The sequence below is a fragment of the Zalophus californianus genome, chromosome 6 (genome assembly GCF_009762305.2).
Source record: "Zalophus californianus isolate mZalCal1 chromosome 6, mZalCal1.pri.v2, whole genome shotgun sequence".
NCBI lineage: Eukaryota > Metazoa > Chordata > Mammalia > Carnivora > Otariidae > Zalophus > Zalophus californianus.
This window is the reverse complement of record NC_045600.1, coordinates 119,437,690-119,459,420: the sequence shown is the minus strand read 5'-3', so window position 1 is coordinate 119,459,420 and position 21,731 is coordinate 119,437,690. Positions and strand designations below refer to the sequence as shown.

Genomic DNA, 21,731 nt, shown 5'->3' with positions numbered 1-21,731 from the left:
ATATTGTCCAGGATTTTGAGTTGTGATCAGCAATAGAAAAAGGGTGGAACGTGTTTATTTCATCTTTTATGGACTTTTAAAAATGAGTGTTATTCTGTTGTATGAATATGCCAAAATTTGTTTTCTCTTTTTTTGTAAGTAGACAGTTGGGTTGATTTCAGTGTTTTCTTTTTCATTTATGAAAAGCTGTTATAAAAATTATTGTTTAACTTTCAAATATTTTCATTTTTCTTAGATAAATGGAAGTCATGGTCATAAGAAATTTATTTTTACATGGATGAAAACAATCAAAGAGTGCCGGATAATAAGGGTTTTTTTTTCTTTGAGTTTTTAGAGTTTCACACCTAATTTAGAGAAAGTAATAGTACTTTTAATAAAACAATGCAGGAGCACCTGGTTGGTTCAGGTGGTAGAGTGTGTGACTTTTGATCTCAGGGTAACTCAAGCCCTGCATTGGGTATAGAGATCACTTAAAAGTAAAATCTTAAAAAAACTCAATGCTACTTTTAGTACAAAACGGTTGACTGAGCATGACATTAACTTCTCTTTCATTCATAATCCTGCCAAAATTATAGAAAATATATGAAAATAAAATAATTTCATAACACCACAAAAATTGAAAAAGGGTTTCATTATTAGAACAGACTATTAAAGAACATATGAAAAATAAAAGTCAATGGAGTATTATACAATAATAAAGATAAATAAACTATGATGACATCCAATAAGGATAACGGTAAAGCAATATTATATTTAATGAAAAAATTCTCAGAGGATTATTTACATCATAGATTGTTAACTTAATGGTGACCTTTGTAGAAAGTAATAAAACAACATATGTGTATATATGTATGTGTGTGCATACACACACACAGAGAGAGGCACTACAACTATATAAAAGGAAATCTGGGGAATAATAAACACTAAGATAATTATTCCACTGTGGGTATGCAAGTGGGTGGGTTTGGGGGAGACTGCTAATTTAGATGCAGGGTGTTATTGAAGTCCTAATTTTTACTTCAGGTGGTAGTTTGTAGGAGCTTATTATACCATTAAAAATATCTAGCTGAATAAATTAATAAAAGGAGACTTTGAATGGACCAATGACAAGGGTATATCATGAAACAAAGATAATGATTCATCCAATTATGCGCTCCCAAGATCCTTAAAAGAAAGACAGAGAGACAGGAAGGAAGGAAGGACACTTATGACTTGCAACTGAAAGAATCCTGACTTATATAATATCTTTCTTAAACTGCAGCCCTATAAATAAATACCAAAAACCTAAATAAATAAAATCCACAATGCAATAGGAAGGTGTGCATATAATACAAACAGGAAATTCACACAGAAAAAGAAACACAAATGGTAATTTAACAAAAAATTAGTTGCATATCAATAAAATACAAAATATAAATAAAAATAACTGTGAGTTGTCATTTTAAACTACGAAAGTAGCAACAATTAAACTGTTTGAAAGGGCTCAATAGTGAGTATGTGTGAAATGAGAGAGTTTTAAAATAACATAAATGAATATATCACCTTGAAAGTAACTTGGTATTCAATTATTTAAACCTTCAATCTTTCTTCCAAGTGGGAAAATATTTCCTGTACCACAGAGAACTGATCAGATGCCTATATAAGTTAAAGGCTTATCCAGCCAAATTTTGTGCCAATGCAACCAGTGTTATCTGAGGTCAAATGGATTCAAGATACATGGATTATTTTGATAAATAATGTGTAATATTTGTATGTGTGTACCCTCAGGAAAATGCTGGCCATTGACTACATTTTGTTTACTAAGTATATATTCTTAAACTTTTAAAGTGATGTCTTCTTGCTTTTAGTCCATCCCACAATCTAATTCTGATTGATAAAATATATACATATGACGGCACCCAATAGTCACACCTACTCAGAATAAGCTATTTAAATGGTCTGTGCTAAAAAAAATTAATTTGGTAAATTGCTTAAATCTAGTTAAATATTTAGTTAAATATTTGGTTTCCATTTTTCCTTTAACAAATATAGAAAAAAATTTAAAAAAGCATGTTGTGGTTTATCCTCCTTTATGGTTAAATTTAAAAGCAGTACAAAATATGCAGGCATAAAACTGCCTCCAGGGTATAAAAAATGTCATGAAGCCAAGGAAATATGCAAATATTATTCAAGAACAAAGAATGTAATCTATCTCACCTCTTATGCTAACTTTTTGTGTGCTAGGAATCTATTAAAAAATGTATAAAAATATAAATGTCAATGTTAAAAGTATAAATTTCTCATGATGCGTCTAGTGAGGTGTTTGCTATTTTTATTGTTTTAGCTTTTTAAAAATCAAATATTCATAGTGGTAAAATCATATAGGAGAAATATTTTTTTTAAGATTTTATTTGTTTTTTTGATAGAGAGCACAAGTAGGCAGAGGGGCAGGCAGAGGGAGAGAGAGAAGCAGGCTCCCCACTGAGCAGGGAGCCTGACTCTGGGCTTGATTGCAGGACCCCGGGATCATGACCTGAGCTGAAGGCAGCCACTTAACTGACTGAGCCACCCAGGCACCCCTCATATAGGAGAAATATTGAGCAATAAATACTTTAATGAGTAATGCTTCATAAATAATACCTCAAGTCAATTTTGCTCCTTTGATATGTGACCTCATTAGAAAATTAGAAAACAAACCACTGTTGTTTATTGTTAACATTAGTTGCTCTGTAGAAATTATATTTGACTTCACTAGGAATAGATTATAAACTGTGAACAGCTTGTAATTTCTAAAATATAAGTTAAGAATGGACAAACCAGGAGTGCCTGGGTGGCTCAGTTGGTTAAGCATCTGCCTTCGTCTCAGGTCATGATCTTAGGGTCCCGGGATTGAGCCCCACATCTGGCTCCCTGCTCCATCCCTCCCTGCCTCTCTTTGTCTCTTTCAAATAAATAAATAAAATTTAAAATAAATGAACAAACCAAAAATAAAGTTTGATAGTTATTCTGCTTTGAAGCACTGGACTTCAAACTGTTGACATGATTTTATTTGTTTTACTGTGATAACCATGAATCTATAAACACCCCAGGGTGTCAGTAAGCCCAAGCACCCAAAACACAAATATAATTCATGCACTGAATGAAGTGGATTCATTCATCCATTCATCCCTCCTCATGGCCCCCATTCTGTCACTTCATCCTAGTGACCCTAGGGAATATGGAATGTTGTCTGCACTTTTGTCCCTGCTCATTTCTATGAGTGTCCCACAATGAGTCAGATAAGAAGTAGAGATCTATTACATCTTTTGTCATCTAGCTAAACCAAGAAGGAAGGCTAATGAAATCCTTTGTTAGGTCTTTATGGTCTGTCTGGAGATTTTCTCACCAGCTCTGGAAAGTCTATGGTATTCTGATCAAAGGAAGCAATTACCATCCCTCAGGTAGAAAACAGCACCCAGTGTAGGCTGGGAACCAAATATTCACATAACTTCCCAGAAGACTTTGTAAAATAAAAAAAAATAGCCCCTGTTTTCATGCCCACAGGAATTGTTTTAAAATCTTGTTTAAAACATGCTGGGGGGAGTGGAGCAAGATGGCGGAGGAGTAGGAGACCTGGAATTTGTCTAGTCTCAGGAATTCAGCTGAATAGGGATCAAACCATTCTGAACACCTATGAACTCAACAGGAGATCGAAGAAAAGAATAGCAACAACTCTCTGAACAGAAAAGCAACCACTTACTGGAAGGTAGGGCATGCAGAAAAGTGAATCCGAGGCAATATTCAGGAGGATAGATGGCAGGGGAGGGGGCCTCCGTGGTCCACTTCTGGCAAATGATAGAGCAGCAGAGCACAAAGTCAGAAATTTTAAAGAAGTTGGCTCTTCTGAAGGACGTCACTCCAGTTGCTAAGCTGAGGGTGGAACACTTGTGGGACAGTGTGGTCTCAGGACGTTCGGAGACACAGAATGACCGGGGGTGACTGAGTGCGGCAGAGCTCCCAGGTATTGGAGCAGGGAAGCTGGCTGCAGAGATGGAGCTGAGGCGTGGGCTCTCAGTTCGGGGTTGCCATAAACTGTGATCTGCAGCACAGTCAGGCCACTGCTCCTCCAGCAGGGACCCAACAAGTGGCAGAGCCGGGGAGACTCTCCTTCCTCACCCGGGAGGAGTGGCATGGGAGTGCACTGCAGAGATCTGCTGGGTTTGGAGACTCCACACGGGGTTGGGTGCCAGAGATAGAAACACTCGGTCACAAGCCAGGTGAGCAGAGTTCAGCCAGAAACTGGGGACACGGGACTGACTGACTGCTATTCTCTGAGGGCGCACTGAGGAGCGGGCCCAGAGTTCTCGCCTCCTCTGGGGCAGAGATTGGGAGGCCGCCATTTTCACTCTCATCCTCCAAAGCTGTACTGAGAGCTTGCAGGGAACAAAAGCTCCCGAAAGCAAACCCAAGCAGCTTGCTTAGCCGGGAGGACAAGGGTGGGGCAATTCTGCCTCCGGCAAAGACATTTGGGAACCACAGCAAAAGAGCCCTCCCCCAGAAGTTCAGCACGAACAGCCAGCCAAGACCAAGTTTACCAATCAAAGAGTACAGGAGAACTCCAGCCCTAGGGGAATACTGCACATAAAATTCATGGCTTTTTTACTATGATTCATTAGTTTTTCAAAGTTAATTTTTTTAACAGTTTTTTTTTTAATTTTTCTTTTTCCCTTTTTCAACCAACATTTTACCAATCCCTTTTTGCGAAAAAAATTATTTTTCATTTTTAGAGTCATATTCTATCCCTTCATGGTACATACCCTTATTTTTGGCATATATATATATGTTGTTCTCTCTTTAAAATTTTGATATACAGTTTCTTCTAACAGATCAAAATATACCCTAAATCTCTAGTGTATGGCTTTGTTCTAGTCTCCTGCCTGATCACATTCTCTCCTTTTTTTTTTAAATCTTCTTCTTTCTTTTTTCAAACAATTCTTATCAATTCCTTTTATAAAATCTTTTATGTTTTCATCTTTAGAGTCATATTCCATCCCTTCATCATATCAACCCTTATTTTGTACATATATAAGTCTTTCTTTCTTTAAAATGTTAGGAGTACTTTCTTCTAACAGACCAAAATACACCCAAAATCTAGTGTGTGGCACTGATCTATGCACTAGCCTGATCATATTTGATCATATTCTATTTTTTTTGTTTTCTTCTGTTTTTGTTTGTTTTTATCTTTTTCTTTTTCTTTTTTTTCTCTTTCTTTTATCTTTCTTTCCCTTTCTTCTCCCCTGGTTTCAGGTCTTTTCTCATTTGTATAGAGTATATTTGCTGGGGACTTTGTTAACCTGTTAGCATTTTGTCTTCTTAGTCATCTATTCTCCTCTGGACAAAATGACAAGACGAAAAAAATCACCTCAGCAAAAAGAACAAGAGGTAGTACTGTCTGCCAGGGACCTACTCAATACGGACATTACTACAATGTCGGACCTAGAGTTCAGAATCATGATTTTAAAGATACTAACTGGGCTTGAAAAAAGCATGGAGATTATTAGAGACACCCTTCCTGGAGAAATAAAAGAACTAAAATCTAACCAAATCGAAATCAAAAAGGCTATTAATGAGGTGCAATCAAAAATGGGGCACTAACTGCTAGGATAAATGAGGCAGAAGAGAGAATCAGTGATATAGAAGACCAAATGATGGAAAATAAAGAAGCTGAGAAAAAGAGAGATAAACAACTACTGGATCATGAGGGGAGAATTCGAGAAATAAGCGATATGCTAAGATGAAACAACATTAGAATAATTGGGATCCCAGAAGAAGAAGAAAGAGACAGAGGGACAGAAGGTATATTGGAGCAAATTATAACAGAGAACTTCCCTAATATGGGGAAGGAAACAGGCATCAAAATCCAGGAGGCACAGAAAACTCCTCTCAATATCAATAAAAATAGGTCAACCCCAACATCTAATAGTAAAACTTACGAGTCTCAGACAAAAAGACAAAAACTTGAAAGCAGCTCGGGAGAAGAGATATGTAACCTATAATGGTAGAAATATTAGATTGGCAGCAGACCTATCCACAGAGACTTGGCAGGACAGAAAGGACTGCCATGACATCTTCAGAGCACTAAAAGAGAAAAATATGCAGCCAAGAATACTATATCCAGCTAGGCTGCCATTGAAAATAGAAGGAGAGATATAAAGCTTCCAGGACAAACAAATACTAAAGGAATGTGCAAACACGAAACCAGCCCTCCAAGGAATATTGAAAGGGGTCCTCTAAGCAAAAAGAGATCCTAAAAGCAGCATAGACCAGAAAGGAATACAGACAGTATACAGGAACAGTCACCTTATAGGCAATACAGTGGCACTAAATTCATATCTTTGAATAGTTACCCTGAATGTAAATGGGTCAAATGCCCCAATCAAAAGACACAGGCTATCAGATTGGATTAAAAAACAAGACCCAACAATATGCTGTCTGCAAGAGACTCAATTTAGACCCAATGACACCCCCACATTGAAAGTGAGTGGGTGGAAAACCATTTACCATGTTAATGGACACCAAAAGAAAGCTGGGGTGGCAATCCTTACATCAGACAAATTAGATTTTAAACCAAAGACTGTAATAAGAGATGAGGAAGGACACTATATCCTACTTAAAGGGTCTTTCCAACAAGAAGATCTAACAATTGTAAATATCTAGGCCCCTAACATGGCAGCAGCCAATTATATAAGGCAATTAATAATGAAAGCAAAGAAACACGTTGACAACAATACAATATAGTGGGGCACTTTAACAGCCCCTCACTGAAATGGACAGATCAACTAAGTAAAAGATTAACAAGGAAATAAAATGACACACTGGACCAAATGGACTTCACAGACATATTCAGAACATTCCATCCCAAAGCAACGGAATACACATTCTTCTATAGTGCCCATGGAACATTCTCCAGAAATGATCACATCCTAGGTAACAAATCAGGTCTCAACTGGTACCAAAAGATTGGGATCATTCCCTGCATATTTTCAGACCACAATGCTTTGAAACTAGACCTCAGTCACAAGAGGAAAGTCGGTAAGAACTCAAATACATGGAGGCTAAAGAGCATCCTACTAAAGAATGAATGGGTCAACCAGGAAATTAAAGAAGAACTAAAAAAATTCATGGAAACCAATGAAAATGAAAACACAACTGTTCAAAATCTTTGGGATGCAGCAAAGGCAGTCCTGAGAGGAAAGTACATAGCAATACAAGCCTTTCTCAAGAAACAAGAGAGGTCTCAAATATACAACCTAACCCTACACCTAAAGGAGCTGGAGAAAGAACAGCAAATAAAGGCTAAACCCAGCAAGAGAAGAGAAATAATAAAGATCAGAGCAGAAATCAATGAAATAGAAACCAAAAAACAGTAGAACAGATCAACGAAACTAGGAGCTGGTTCTTTGAAAGAATTAACAAGATTGATAAACCCCTGGCCAGACTTATCAAAAAGAAAAGAGAAATGACCCAAATCAACAAAATCATGAATGAAAGAGGAGAGATCACAAACAACACCAAAGAAATTCAAACAATTATAACATATTATGAGCAACTCTATGCCAGTAAATTAGATAACCTGGAAGAAATGGGTGCATTCCTAGAGATGTATCAACTACCAAAATTGAACCAGGAAGAAATAGAAAACTTAAGCACACATATAACCACTAAGGAAATTGAAGCAGTCATCAAAAATCTCCCAAGAAACAAAAGCCCAGGGCCAGATGGCTTCCCAGGGGAATTCTATCAAACATTTAAAGAAGAATTAATACCTATTCTCCTGAAACTGTTCCAAAAAATAGAAATGGAAGGAAAACTTCCAAACTCATGTTATGAGGCCACCATTATCTTGATCCCCAAACCAGACAAAGACCCCATCCAAAAGGAGAATTACAGACCAATATCCTTGATGAAAATGGATGCAAAAATTCTCACCAAAATACTAGCCAGTAGGAACCAACAGTAAATCAAAAGGATTATTCACCACGACCAAGTGGGATTTCTTCCTGGGCTGCAAGGTTGGTTCAACATTCGCAAATCAATCAACGTGATACAATACATTAACAAAAGAAAGAACAAGAATCATAGGATCCTCTCAATAGATGCAGAAAAAGCATTTGACAACCTACTGCATCCTTTCTTGATCAAAACTCTTCATAGTATAGGGATAGAGGGTACATACCTCGATATCATAAAAGCCATCTATGAACAACGTACAGCGAATATTATTCTCAATGGGGAAAACCTGAGAGCTTTCCCCCTAAGGTCAGGAACGTGGCAGGGATGTCCACTATCAGCACTGCTATTCAACATAGTATTAGAAGTCCTAGCCACAGAAATCAGACAACAAAAAGAAATCAAAGGCATCCAAATCGGCAAAGAGGAAGTCAAACTCTCACTCTTTGCAGATGATATGATACTTTATGTGGAAAACCCAAAAGACTCCACCCCAAAACTGTTAGAACTCATACAGGAATTCAGTGAAGTGGCAGGATATAAAATCAATGCACAGAAATCAGTGGCATTCCTATACACCAACAACAAGACAGCAGAGAGAGAAATTAAGGATTTGATCCCATTTACAATTTCACCCAAAACCATGAGATACCTATGAATAAATCTAACCAAAGAGGCAAAAATCTGTATTCAGAAAAGTATAAAATACTCATGAAAGAAATTGAGGAAGACACAAAGAAATCGAAAAATGTTCCATGCTCATGGATTGGGAAGAACAAACATTGTGAAGATGTCAATGCTACCTAGAGCAATCTACACATTCAATGCAATCCCCATCAAAATACCATCCACTTTTTTCAAAGAAATGGAGCAAATAATCCTAAAATTTGTATGGAACCAGAAAAGACCCCAAATAGCCAGAGGAATGTTGAAAAAGAAAAGCAAAGCTGGTGGCATCACAATTGCCCACCTCCAGTTCTATTACAAAGCTGTCATCATCAAGACAGTATGATACTGGCACAAAAACAGACACATAGATCAAGGGAACAGAATAGAGAGCCCAGAAATAGACCCTCAACTCTATGGTCAACTAATTTTTGACAAAGCAGGAAAGAATATCCAATGGAAAAAAGACAGTCTCCTCAACAAATGGTGTTGGGAAAATTGGACAGCCACATGCAGAAGAATGAAACTGGACCATTTCCTTACACCAAACACAAAAATAGACTCAAAATGGTTGAAAGACCTAAACGTGAGACAGGAGTCCATCAAAATCCTAAAGGAGAATACAAGCAGCAATCTCTTCGTCCTCAACCACAGCAACTTCTTCCTAGAAACATCACCAAAGCAAGGGAAACAAAGGCAAAAATGAACTATTGGGATTTCATCAAGATAAAAAGCTTTTGCACAGCAAAAGAAACAGTCCACAAAACCAAAAGTCAACCGACAGAATGGGAGAAAATATTTACAAATGACATATCAGATAAAGGGCTAGTATCCAAAATCTCTAAAGAACTTATCAAACTCAACACCCAAAGAACAAATAATCCAATCAAGAAATGGGCAGAAGACGTGAACAGATATTTTTCCAAAGAAGCCATCCAAATGGTCAACAGACACATGAAAAAGTGCTCAACATTGCTCGGCATCAGGGAAATCCAGATCAAAACCTCAGTGAGATACCACCTCACACCAGTCAGAATGGCTAAAATTAACAAGTCAGGAAACGACAGATGTTGCCGGGGATGTGGAGAAAGGGGAACCCTCCTACACTGTTGGTGGGAATGCAAGTTGGTGCAACCACTCTGGAAAACAGTACAGAGGTTCCTCAAAAAGTTGAAAATAGAGCTACCATACGATCCAGCAATTGCACTACTAGGTATTTACCCCAAAGATACAAATGTAGGGATCCGAAGGGGTACGTGCACCCCCATGCTTATAGCAGCAATGTCCACAATAGCCAAACTGTGGAAAGATCCAAGATGTCCATCGACAGATCAATGGATAAATAAGATGGGGTATATATACACAATGGATTATTATGCAGCCATCAAAAGGAATGTGATCTTGCCATTTGCAATGACGTGGATAGACCTGGAGGGTGTTATGGTGAGCGAAATAAGTCAATCTGAGAAATGTATCATATGACCTCACTGATATGAGGAATTCTTAACCTCAGGGAACAAACTGAGGGTTGCTGGAGTGGTGGGGGGTTGGGAGGGATGTGCTGGCTGGGTGATAGACATTTTGGATGGTATGTGCTATGGTGAGCGCTGTGAATTGTGCAATAGTGTTGAATCACCGATCTGTACCTCTGAAACAAATAATGCAATATATGTTAAAAAAAAAAGAAGAAGAAGATAGCAGGAGCGGAAGAATGAAAGGGAGTAAATCGGAGGGGTAGACGCACCATGAGAGACGATGGACTCTGAAGAACAAACTGAGTGTTCTAGAGGTGAGGGAGGTGAGGGGATGCGTTAGCCTGGTGATGGGTATTAAAGAGGGCACGTATTGCGTGGAGACTGGCTGGTATGCACAAACCATGACTCATGGAACAGTACATCAAATACTAATGTTGTAATGTATGGTGATTAACGTAACAATAAAAAATTTAAAAAATAACATGCTGACACAATCTCTGTCCATTCATTTGGCAATGTTGTTCATTAACCATGTAAGTAGGCCAGAATGACTCCAGGGAATGAAAAAGCAAAGGGCAAGACATTGTCCAGGTTTTTGCTCCACATAACCACATAAGCTTAGATGAAAATAACTTGCTGAAATCTGGTTTAAAGAGTTAATTCGCAGAGCCAATACATACATTGTGAAATGCATCATTGCCAGGAACGGCCAGCAATCCCTGCACCGACGGATGAAAGATTACTCCAAACTTCATGTTACTTGAGCTTCATGTTCTGTAAATTTGGGAAATGCTTTACTTGGTTTTGGTTTCTTGGCTTTATTTTTATTAAAAACCAACATCATGGATAAGAGAGCCACAAATCTGTTAGATAAGGAAGATTCTTAAGAAAGAAACACTGTGGCTTCTTGCAATGTATATCAATTATGAACATGGACAATTTGGAGCAACCAAACATTTACCTGCTCACTTGGCCTTTTGTCATTGATCTGATTGATGTCTTTCACATGCAAATTAAAGAAAAGCTTAAGAAAAAAGTTTTATTTACTCAGAGAAAGATAACTATATGAATATCATATTAAATAATGTCAATGTTTTCCCCCAAAATTTTCTCTGAAAGTTGGCAGTTTTTCTTGGAAGCTTCTATGGTTATTTTAGATATGTGAAACATTTTCTAAGGGAAATAGAATATTTACTTTCTTTCAATGTACTTAGTAGAATATATTCAGTCAATGGAGCATAGAAACCCTGTGTAAAGTCTCATATTTTTATTTAGAGAGGTATATGCTAAAATAGAAAGAAAAAAATCAGGAAATCAGGAACTGCAAATAAAATGAAAGGATGGTTAATGTTTTTCCTCTGCCTCTGCTCCCAGTGTTAGTGGAGGTAATAACTCAAAACCACCAACAACAAAATGATGGTGATCAAACTATTTTTTTTTTAATGTACTGGGAGTTATGTGTGCTTGTCCTTTACATTCAAACTTAAAACTATTTTTTTCAGGTGAAATAATTTTATTTCACAGTTGTCTTTAAAACCACAAAGACACTATGTTCTTCATATAAAAACATCAGTACAGATACCTATACTTTCTAGAAAATGATTATATAGATGATCTCAAAGAAAAATGCACACCATTATATAGTTTCAGACAAGTTGCTAGGAAAAACACATTTGGACTGATTCCTATGTATAGATTATTGTCATCAGTACATGTTCCTGCATTCTTACAGGTTTGATAATAAACATACAGACTGGCTTGTAACTTAATGTTCCATCAGTTCATCAGCTTTTTCTGCAGGTTCATCAGCAGGTTGAGCAGGCTGTGCCTTTCTCTGTGGTCCTTCTTCAAGACCTTCCAGGAATGGAGATACATCGTCATCATCATAAATCGTAAACTCCAAGTCTTTACCAACAACTCCAATGGAAACATTCTTTGTAGTTAGGTCCTGTTCTGCAGGAAGTGTCTCTCGTAAGGCACGCAGACAATGTTTAACGAGTTCATTCAAATTGCACTCCATAAACCCAGACATATGTCTCTCCAAGTAAGTACGAGCTGATTGAGAACGGGCTCCAGTGGGCATGGCTCTACAATCAAAATAGTTGGCAGATGGACAGGTTTGGAAAATGTGAGGACCCATATCATCATAACCAGCAATAAGCAGCCCAACACCATATGGTCTCCGGCCATATCATTGTGTTGGTATCTGGGTCTTGCTTCCAATTAGAGATTCAAGATGAGACACAGGAAGAGGTCTGTCAAATATAAATCTGGAATCCAAACACTCTTGGTGCATAAAATTACATAACAGTCTAGCATCAGCAGTAAGTCCCACAAATGAGATACCAATATGGTTTTCAACACGGAGAATTTTTTTCTGATGAGAAGCAAGCTCTGACTGTGCTCTCTTCAATGCAACCAACACTGCATGCGTTTTTGATTTCAGACCAACTGTGGCTGAACCTTGCGTGACAACTTCCATTGCATACTCAATTTGATGAATCCTGCCCTGAGGGCTCCAAACAGTGAAATCATTGTCATACTGGTTGCGAAACATGGTTCTGGTGTGGGTCTGCCTGTGGCCTCCTGCAGAGGTGCGGATTCAGGAGGCTCAAAATTAAAACTGTTTTTTATTTTGAATGAAAAAAATACCCTAATTTAATTTATCCCCTTATGTTATTTCATACATTTAATGAGCATTCTAGAGGAAGTGAATTAAAGAGTTATGTTAGTGATAGTATTTGTCAAAGAAATGTTGTATAATATCTCCAATTTGGATGACATATGAACATAGAAAAAGTATGTAAAACTGTATGTGTAGTTCATATATCTCCATCCATATATTTTTATTTTTGGACACTGGTCTTCCAAAGTGACAATATAATTCACATTTTACATGAACACTTGCCACATGCCTGGTATTAAAAATGGAATACATTCTTTTTCCTCCAGAAATTTACATTTTAGTTCAGACAGTGCAAAGATCATGAAAAAAAAAAAATAACAAGAGTATCCATGCCCTCAACCTCCATTAGATTTTTATGTGGATAGGTCAGAAGAACTGCATTCTAAATTTGGTTAAAAGAAACTGGTCAGAATTTTCTTGAGGTGGTCCAAAAGTCTTCAATTAATGTATCCCCTATAGCCATCAGTTTTCTCAATGTGTATGACCTCCAAGAAAGCATCCCTGTTATCCTGCCAAAAGAACCAAAGTAATTTCTATTTTTCCTCCAGCAAGTTTTCTGGTTTTATTAAATATAAAATAGTCCCCTTAATTTCCTAGTGCTATTGCAGATTTCATTTCCTTCTATTGAATTCTTTGCTTTGTAAGCTGTGACTTTTATGTACTATAGACTCAGATGCTCTCCACTGTTTCAGTCACTCTTGGACAGCAAGTACTTAATTGGTGCATTAACTGTTTTTGACTCTAAGGACCATGTTTAGTATAACAGGGGAAGTATGCACATGAATTATTCCTCTGTAGTTTATTTATTTATTTATTTTTAATTTTTATTGTTATGTTAATCACCATACATTACATCTCCTCTGTAGTTTAGAATAGTTGATTTTTCCCTAAATTCAACAACAGGAGTTTCCCAAGTTCTAGGAAATGGAGCCAGATGCATGTATTCTTGAGAATATCACCCAAATTTGGGTGCTGAGGATACACACAGTGTTCATGAGAGATACTAAGAAGAAAGGATGCTGGCCTCCATGTTAGAAATATCAGTGGTTTGAGAAATAGGCAGGTTTTTCTTTTTTTATTAAACTTTTTTTAAAGATTTTATTTATTTATTTGAGAGAGAGGATGAGAGAGAGAGCGAGCACATGAGAGGGGGGAGGGTCAGAGGGAGAAGCAGACTCCCCGCTGAGCAGGCAGGACTCGATCCCGGGACTCCAGGATCATGACCTGAGCTGAAGGCAGTCGCCCAACCAACTGAGCCACCCAGGTGCCCAGAAATAGGCAGGTTTTTAAAGGAAATGATATCTGGGAAAGTGAACTGGCATGGAGAATTTTGTCCCCGACAACCATATCAAGTGAGTGGGAATGCAACGTGGAAGCTGTGATGCTGGGCAGCAAACTCTTCCAGGCAGATGATACCACTGCAATAAGGTCTTTTCTCCTGAATTCCTGGGAAATGTGGAGTTGGAGGAAGGCATGAGAAGGACTAAAGAGCAAATCACCTGAGTGGTTAGACACATATTTTAAGTGTTTAAATACATATTTTGAGGTTTAAATACATAGTTTAAGTTTGTAACTGTCTGTGGGTATTTTTTGTCAATGGAAAAAAAAAGATAGTAGGGTTCCACACATAAAATGTCTGAAATCAAAATTATAAGATGACTTTTCTTGCTGGAATCACAATATTAGTTTTACAAGGAATACTGTTCGATCATGCCTGTTTAGCTCTGGAGAAATTTTGCTTTATTGTGTAGCAAACAACAACAATAAAACAAAGAAACAAAAAATGATACATCATCAAATAAGAAGAATTAATGTAAATTAATATGTGAAGGCATTATTTTCTGCATGCATGATTATAATTCTCAAAATTTAAAGAGAGACAAACCTATATTTGTTGAGATATAAAAATAACAAAGAGAGAAAAGTTCATGCTTAGGCATGAGAATACAATACTGTGCTAGACTGAAATTTTACTGACTCATGTTCATTAACCATACTTCCAGAGCTTTACCAATGCAGGAGTTCTATTGAAAGCATTTAAGTTTCCTTTGTTTGGAACTAACATTCATTTGAACAATCCAAATTTTAGTTTCCCTCTCACTGGCTCTAATCTTATCACATGAAGCAGAAAAACAGGGATCTAAAGGGGAAAACTAATTTATCAGTATTGATACTTAATTATGCAATACTTTGGTTTTTCTCAACAGAGAAAATGAGCTATGCACAGGAAATGAGATTTTCTGGGAGATATTAGAAATACAAATAGACCCACAGTTGGATGGCTCAACCATTGTAGAAAATTGTTTGATGCTATCTCTTAAGCTTAAATATATACCTATTCTATGACCTGGGAATCCCACTCCTAGCATATACTCAAGAGAAATGAGTGCCCACAAAGAATATTAAAAAATATTCACTTCAGCTTGGTTCAAAGTTCCAAACACCCGTCTACAGAAGAATGGACAAACCTTCATACAAATAAATGCTCCTCAGCAATAAAACATGGAATATTGATATAAGTAACATGATGAATCTCTCATACATTAAAAAACCAGACACACACAAAAAATATATACTGATCCTAATTATATGAAATTCAAGAACAAGAGAAAATAATGTATGACAGTGAAGGCAGTATTCACTAAAACTATGTGCTAGGTAGCATACAATTTTGATTTCAGGAAAGTTTTTTGTTTCAATAAAATGTGAACACACCAAGTGATTAGGATTTTCCTGTTTATCCCCCATCACAATATGAATATTTAAAATTTCTAAAAATCATCAGGATATGAAAGTAAAGATGAAATTCATTCTCTGACAAATGAATCTGATTACCTTACAAGGACAACATATGACCACCCTAAAAGGGGTAGGGGAGAAAAGAGCTGTCCCCAGTAACAATGTTTTGTTTTGTTTTGTTTTGTTTTGTTTTGTTTTTCAGGCTAACCCATCCCCCCACCCCCTCCCTTCTAGAACCCTCAGTTTCTTTCTCAGAATCTATAGTCTTTCATGGTTCTTCTCCCCTTCCGATTTCCCCCCCTTCATTTTTCCCTTCCTTCTACCTTCTTTTTTTTTTAACATACAATGTATTATTTGTTTCAGAGGTACATCATTTTGATGTGATCCTCTAAGGTTAACGATAAAAACAACTGCAATTTTAATTTTGACTACCATGTTGTTTTCCTAAATGTCTATAATTCCAATCTTGGTATATAAGGAAATGATGACTATTTATAAGTGCTGTAACAATTTGTCATTATTATGTAATTTCTCCATATTTTCTGATTTGTCATGTCCTAGGTTTTCTACTTAGCTTTTGGGCAATACTAATCATCAGGAGATCCTATCCTATGTAGTTCATCTTATTTTAGACTCTTTTGTAATCTGCCTCTCTCTCTGATTCCATTCACAGTGGCCCCTTCACAGACCACAACACATGTCTTCTGCCATGTAAGGGACATACTTCCCTCTGATTTTTCAGTGTTTCTTGCTTTTAATTTTTTTCTCTGCCTCTGCTTATGTATGTTCTTTCTCAGCCCAGTCCTATACTTTCCTCCAAACTTCTGATTAAGTTGACAGTGATTCGCATGTAACTTATACAAATAGAGGATATTTTATATACAGGTATTTGTTGTGGGTGTTCACAGTATCACACCAATCTTCATCTCAGCATCAAAGTTACTTTTTTTTCTGAAACTTTACTTTCTATGTCATTTATAAATAAATGTAAGATATCTATATCATATATAAATGCAAGTTGAAACCACTTACAGAAAAGCCTGAGATTGACATTTGCTGGAAAAGAAGTTTCTGGATGTCAAGATGTTAAATAGTACCTGATATTTAAAATTACATATATATGTAAATATAATACACTATTATTATATAATATATAAATAATGCAATAAGTATATACATATACTTAATTTAAGGTGATATGTTTGGGGTTTTATGAGCTTCTACTACTATAAGTTTTTGGAAGGTGGAGATGAAGGAATAGGTAAACTTTTATTGCCATTCTCAAAACCATACTCATTAACATGAATTATTTTCTTTCTCATATGACATATCATGTCTTTTTTTTTAAAGATTTATTTATTTATTTGAGAGAGAGAAAGAGAGTGAGCATGGGAGAGGGAGGGAGAAAGAGAATCTCCAACAGACTCCCTGCTGAGTGAGGAGCTGGACGTGGGGCTGGATCCCACAACCCTGAGATCATGACCTGAGCTGAAATCAAGAGTCAGAGACCTAACCCACTGAGCCACCCAGGCACCCTGATGTATCACATCTTTAAATTTATAAATATTTATTGGGCAATTGCCATTATGAATATATGTGTTATATGTGTGTGTTTATGTGTGCAAATTATGGTAAGAGTTGCAAAGGAAATATATTTTATAAAGAAAGCATTTTATTTGGAAATCACAAATACTTACTAATTTCCTACCAGTATGGTGTAGTAGGAATGTATAAGACAAGGCACACGAATTTAAAAGTTTTGCCATCTTTTTGGGAGAATCTCACACCCACAAACACACCCACACACATGCCAGTCACAGCACAATGGAAGGCACTGTATAATTAAATAATGTTTGAGTTCAGTAAAGGGCTTGCTAAGAGACCAACATAGACCAAACTATTTGCTGAATTTTTCAGAAGATAGAACATAGTAGTCCCTGAACTACAGATAAAATCCACATCATCAGCAGTGCACAAGAGAGGCAATTCTGAGTAGAAGAACAAATAAAGCACAGAGGTGGGGTTAGAACACAAGTTTGGGGCACATCTGACACATGACAGCCAAACAGAAATTTGTTTTCTGCATTGTGAACAGAACCTTCCCATCATCAGAGCTGTAGTTTATGAGTTTTACTCTTAACTTTAAATATGAAGAACGGCAGAACTTTCTTCTCATTTACAAATCTAGATGAAAACAGAACTGGTTAATAAGCTGAAAGAATGGCATAGTCTGTGGGCAGCTAAAATTTGTTATTTATTACCTAAAATTTCAGGAAGTTGGTTTAGTAATAGTAGGCTTTCTACCTGAAGACTTCCTCTGAGTCCATTCGGAAACTGTTTGAAAAGACCCTACAAAAAAGACTGAGTGACTAAATGAAAAATTGACAAATCAGAGGATGTCAATTCTGTCCATTGAAAAGGAGAGAAATGGCAAGTGCTCTCTCTGCCAGACTCAAACCTGTGCTTAAGATGCTTAATAATGGTTTCCAATCCAGCACTTAATCAATATTCAAGTGCCTTATTTAATTACATAGCAACGGTTTCTTTGTAATCCCTTTGCTTTCCTTAGACATACCTAGTAACCTTTGTTCAAACTATAGTGCATTTTCAATTAGTCTATCAAAAGGCTCTAGCTTAAGGTTTGAGATATTTAGAAACTTTGGACTTGGAAGTATGTTTTCTGAAGAGACTCATTCCTGTGCTTGACCTCGGGACCCTTAGTAGAAGAAAGAGAGTACTTTATTATATTTTATAGATTATATTATTATAGATTTATCTTAAAGCATTATCTGTATTTGCTATTTAAATGGCTGACTCTGAATGTTTGGTCCATTTTATTAAAATATCTTCAATTTTCTGCCTCAAGATTATTAAAGTTATTTCCTCTGAGTGATGAGAGTAGACCCAGATCTTCACAAGTGGACAGAAAAGGTCAGATCTGAGTCAGAAATTAAATATCCCCATTTTACTAACACACTCTTTAAGGTACTCAAAGAAGAAAGGCATTTGGCCTTGCTTCCAAGTGAAATATAAGGAGTTATATATTTTTATATGATAATCTATATGAATAATTAAAGCCCATGTCTATTGCATGTTATTTTTATTTTTATTCCATATTTTCAAAGTTACAAATAAAGTTTAAGTATTTTACCACTTTGTTATCAAATAAATTTTTGAAGCAAATATCTATTTCACAGATGATGTTTCCCCTTCTCTACTAAAGCCAGATATTGAGGGTTTTAACACTATTTTTCCTCCTCTTTACAATTGGTAGTTTTTGGAACACTAAAATGAATTGTCATCATCATATTTTAAAAAAATGTCCTTTTAGGTCCTTCTTCCTTAAAGTAGATTATGGAAATAAATAAGTTTATTTTTGTTTTTTCTGATCTAAGATTTTTATCTCACATTTGTATTTATTTTTCCATGATTTTACATAGTATTCTGCAATCATATAGGAATGTTTCAATTAATTTCTCTACTTTAAAATACTATGTTAAAGTAAATAAAATTCTGCCATTACCCATGCTGAGATAATATTATTTGGTGTTTTTGCATAATAATAATTGATTAGTTCCTTTCACCTTATTCCCCTTCCACTCACATGTTTGTTTACTTGTTTTATTTTTATTTTTTTTAATTTTTAAAATTTATTTATTAGAGAGAGAGAGAATGAATGAGAGAGAGCACAAGCAGGGAGGAGAGGGAGAAGAAGGTTCCCTGCAAGCAGGGAGCCCAACGTGGGGCTCTATCCCAGGACCCTGAGATCATGACCTGAGCTGAAGGCAGATGCCACCCAGGCACCCCTGTTAATACTTAAGTGGTAATTAGGAAAGCACATGATTTTCTTAGAACTAAAATATGTCAGACAAACAAAACCAGAATTTAAAAAAATGTGTAACTTCATAACTTTATTATTCCTCATCATTAGATAAGAATATGCTCTTTAAAAATAGTTATATGTGGAGTGTTCCAAGTTCAAGATGAGCTTTTCAGAACAGAAAGAAATCAATTGACTCAAAAAACCTTATTTTCCTAAAATGCATAAGCAAAAGCTTAACATATGAATAACTGGAGTCCTAATCAAAGAAGAGATAGAAAATAAGATAGGCAATATTTGAAGTAATAACAGCTATGAAATTTTCAAAACTGATGGAAGATATCAAATCAAAAATTCAAAAACCCATATGAATTCCAATCAGGATGAATGAGAAAGTAGTTAAAAAATACTTAAACACATCGAGGTAATCAGCTAAAAATTAGACCAAATAGAAAAATCTTAAAAATACTTAGAGCAAAAACACTCATTTCCTTGAAAGATGCAATCATTAGATTGAAAGCTAAGTTCCAACTGAGAAGATGGAATTCAGAGGACAATAGAGTGAATTCTTCAACATACTTTCAAAAAATAACTGACATCAGGGTCTTGTACTTCTGGGGCCCCCATACTTTGGAGTACCTTCCTTAAAATCTTTTAAATCCCTCTCTGTTGCTTGGGATGGCCAGTGCATCCAGGACACCACCAGCACAGACAATGTCCTGCATGGATCTCAGTTCCTGGAGATGATGACCTTAAAATTATCTAACTCCCCTTCTGGTATCCGACTAGGGGGTTGCCTAGTTGGTTTGGCAACATGAGCCCAGGTTATACACATCTGGCCTTTGTCTCTGTTTCTTTCCTTTGGAGTGCTTTCTAACCTTCTCTTCTACACATAAGGTCAACCAAATGCCCCACATAGCTCTGGATTTTGTGCCTGTGGGTCATCCTGGGGTCCAGTGGCAAGGCCTGGTGCTGGGAGGGCAGTCTGGTCAATGTATTGCTCCTGCTTGCTTATCTGAGCTTGGAGCTCAAGAATGGTGCTGATGCACTGATGTTTGGTGACTTTTACTCATATTGGACACAAGAAGAATTCAGAGATCTGCCTTATTGGCAGATGTGGACTTTGAGTCCCATCTGTGTTCTCACCACAATGCCGCCACTAGTCTATAAGAACCAACACATTCTCCACTTGTGCACCCGTGCCACTGGCCTTCTGTGTGATCACCTCAGTATATACCACATGGCAGTCAGTCATCCAAGGCCACACATATTTTCCCTGATGGCTTTCGAGACCATTGGCCAGCAAAGGCAACCAATTCTTCCCATCAGTGTCCTCCCTTGATTTTGACTGATAAGGTGTCACTGTGGTCTCAGTTCTGTTTCAGCCATGTTGGAGGAGGGATGCTCATCCTTTGTATAAATGGCATAGCCATTTATACAACCCTTCCATTCTTCCTGCTGGGAGTCTTCTCAGAAGTCAGGGATGTGGTCTATATTAAAACAGATCATATTCCAGGAATGCAGTTATTAGGACCTTAGAAGTTCAGGAAGAGATATGATTGGAGAATGTATTGTTCTATGCTTGTGCTATAAAATTCCAAATAGTAAAATTCACTATGATCTGAATATGAATTATCATTTTTTTCCTGCATACTCTGGTTTAGACTTGTATTTGTGATTATCATAAATGAAATAAAATAAACACCTCTGAAAGAGTTATTAGAAACTGGTATGTAGAGGCAGCCCAATGGATGAAGCACAATCATGAGTAATGATGTAACCAACAACAAATCAATAGTATTGGGGAACAGCAAAAGGCAAGAAGATATGTGCTGTTTTTATACAAACAGGTTTCAAAGAGCCATAGCATTGTGAGTAATTACAGTGTTCCTTCATTTTTTTTCCTGGTAGGAGACATAGAATTAGTTAGGAATGGCAAATTTTAACAAGAACACCAACTGAGTTTGATATCAGTAATATGTATGAATAAGAATATAGGTGAGAACATCCCTACCAAAAAATTAATGAATAGCCTGTGGTCACACAGCTATTTTAGTATGAGCTACACTAGAAATCAAATCTCCAAATCTCTTAGGAGAACTACAAATGGCTGCTTCATAATTCTGAAATGATTTATGAATATTAAAGGACTTATGCATTTTGTTATCAGTGTTCAACTGAAGATTGGTACAAGAGAACCTTGTGTCAAGGTGGGTGGAAAGGTGAAAAATGAAACAGTAACAGCTGGGAGGGCCACCATGCCTGCCACATTTTGAATAGTTCCTGAGAATTCCAGTGTGGTGTTATTCCGCTTCAGGATGACTGGAGAGGACATTTCTCCTTATCATGGCACCTGCTGGGCCCTAATTGCTTTCTG

At 36.6% G+C, this 21,731-nt stretch overlaps 1 protein-coding gene and 1 pseudogene across 2 annotated transcripts in view; one reads left to right on the top strand and one right to left on the bottom strand.

Moving 5' to 3' along the window:
- The window catches only part of GABRG3 (gamma-aminobutyric acid type A receptor subunit gamma3), a 764,363-nt gene that overhangs the window by 532,222 nt on the left and 210,410 nt on the right, over positions 1–21,731 (top strand). The gene's annotated exons all lie outside the window — the stretch shown is intronic.
- LOC113910131 lies at positions 11,875–12,666 on the bottom strand (annotated as a pseudogene).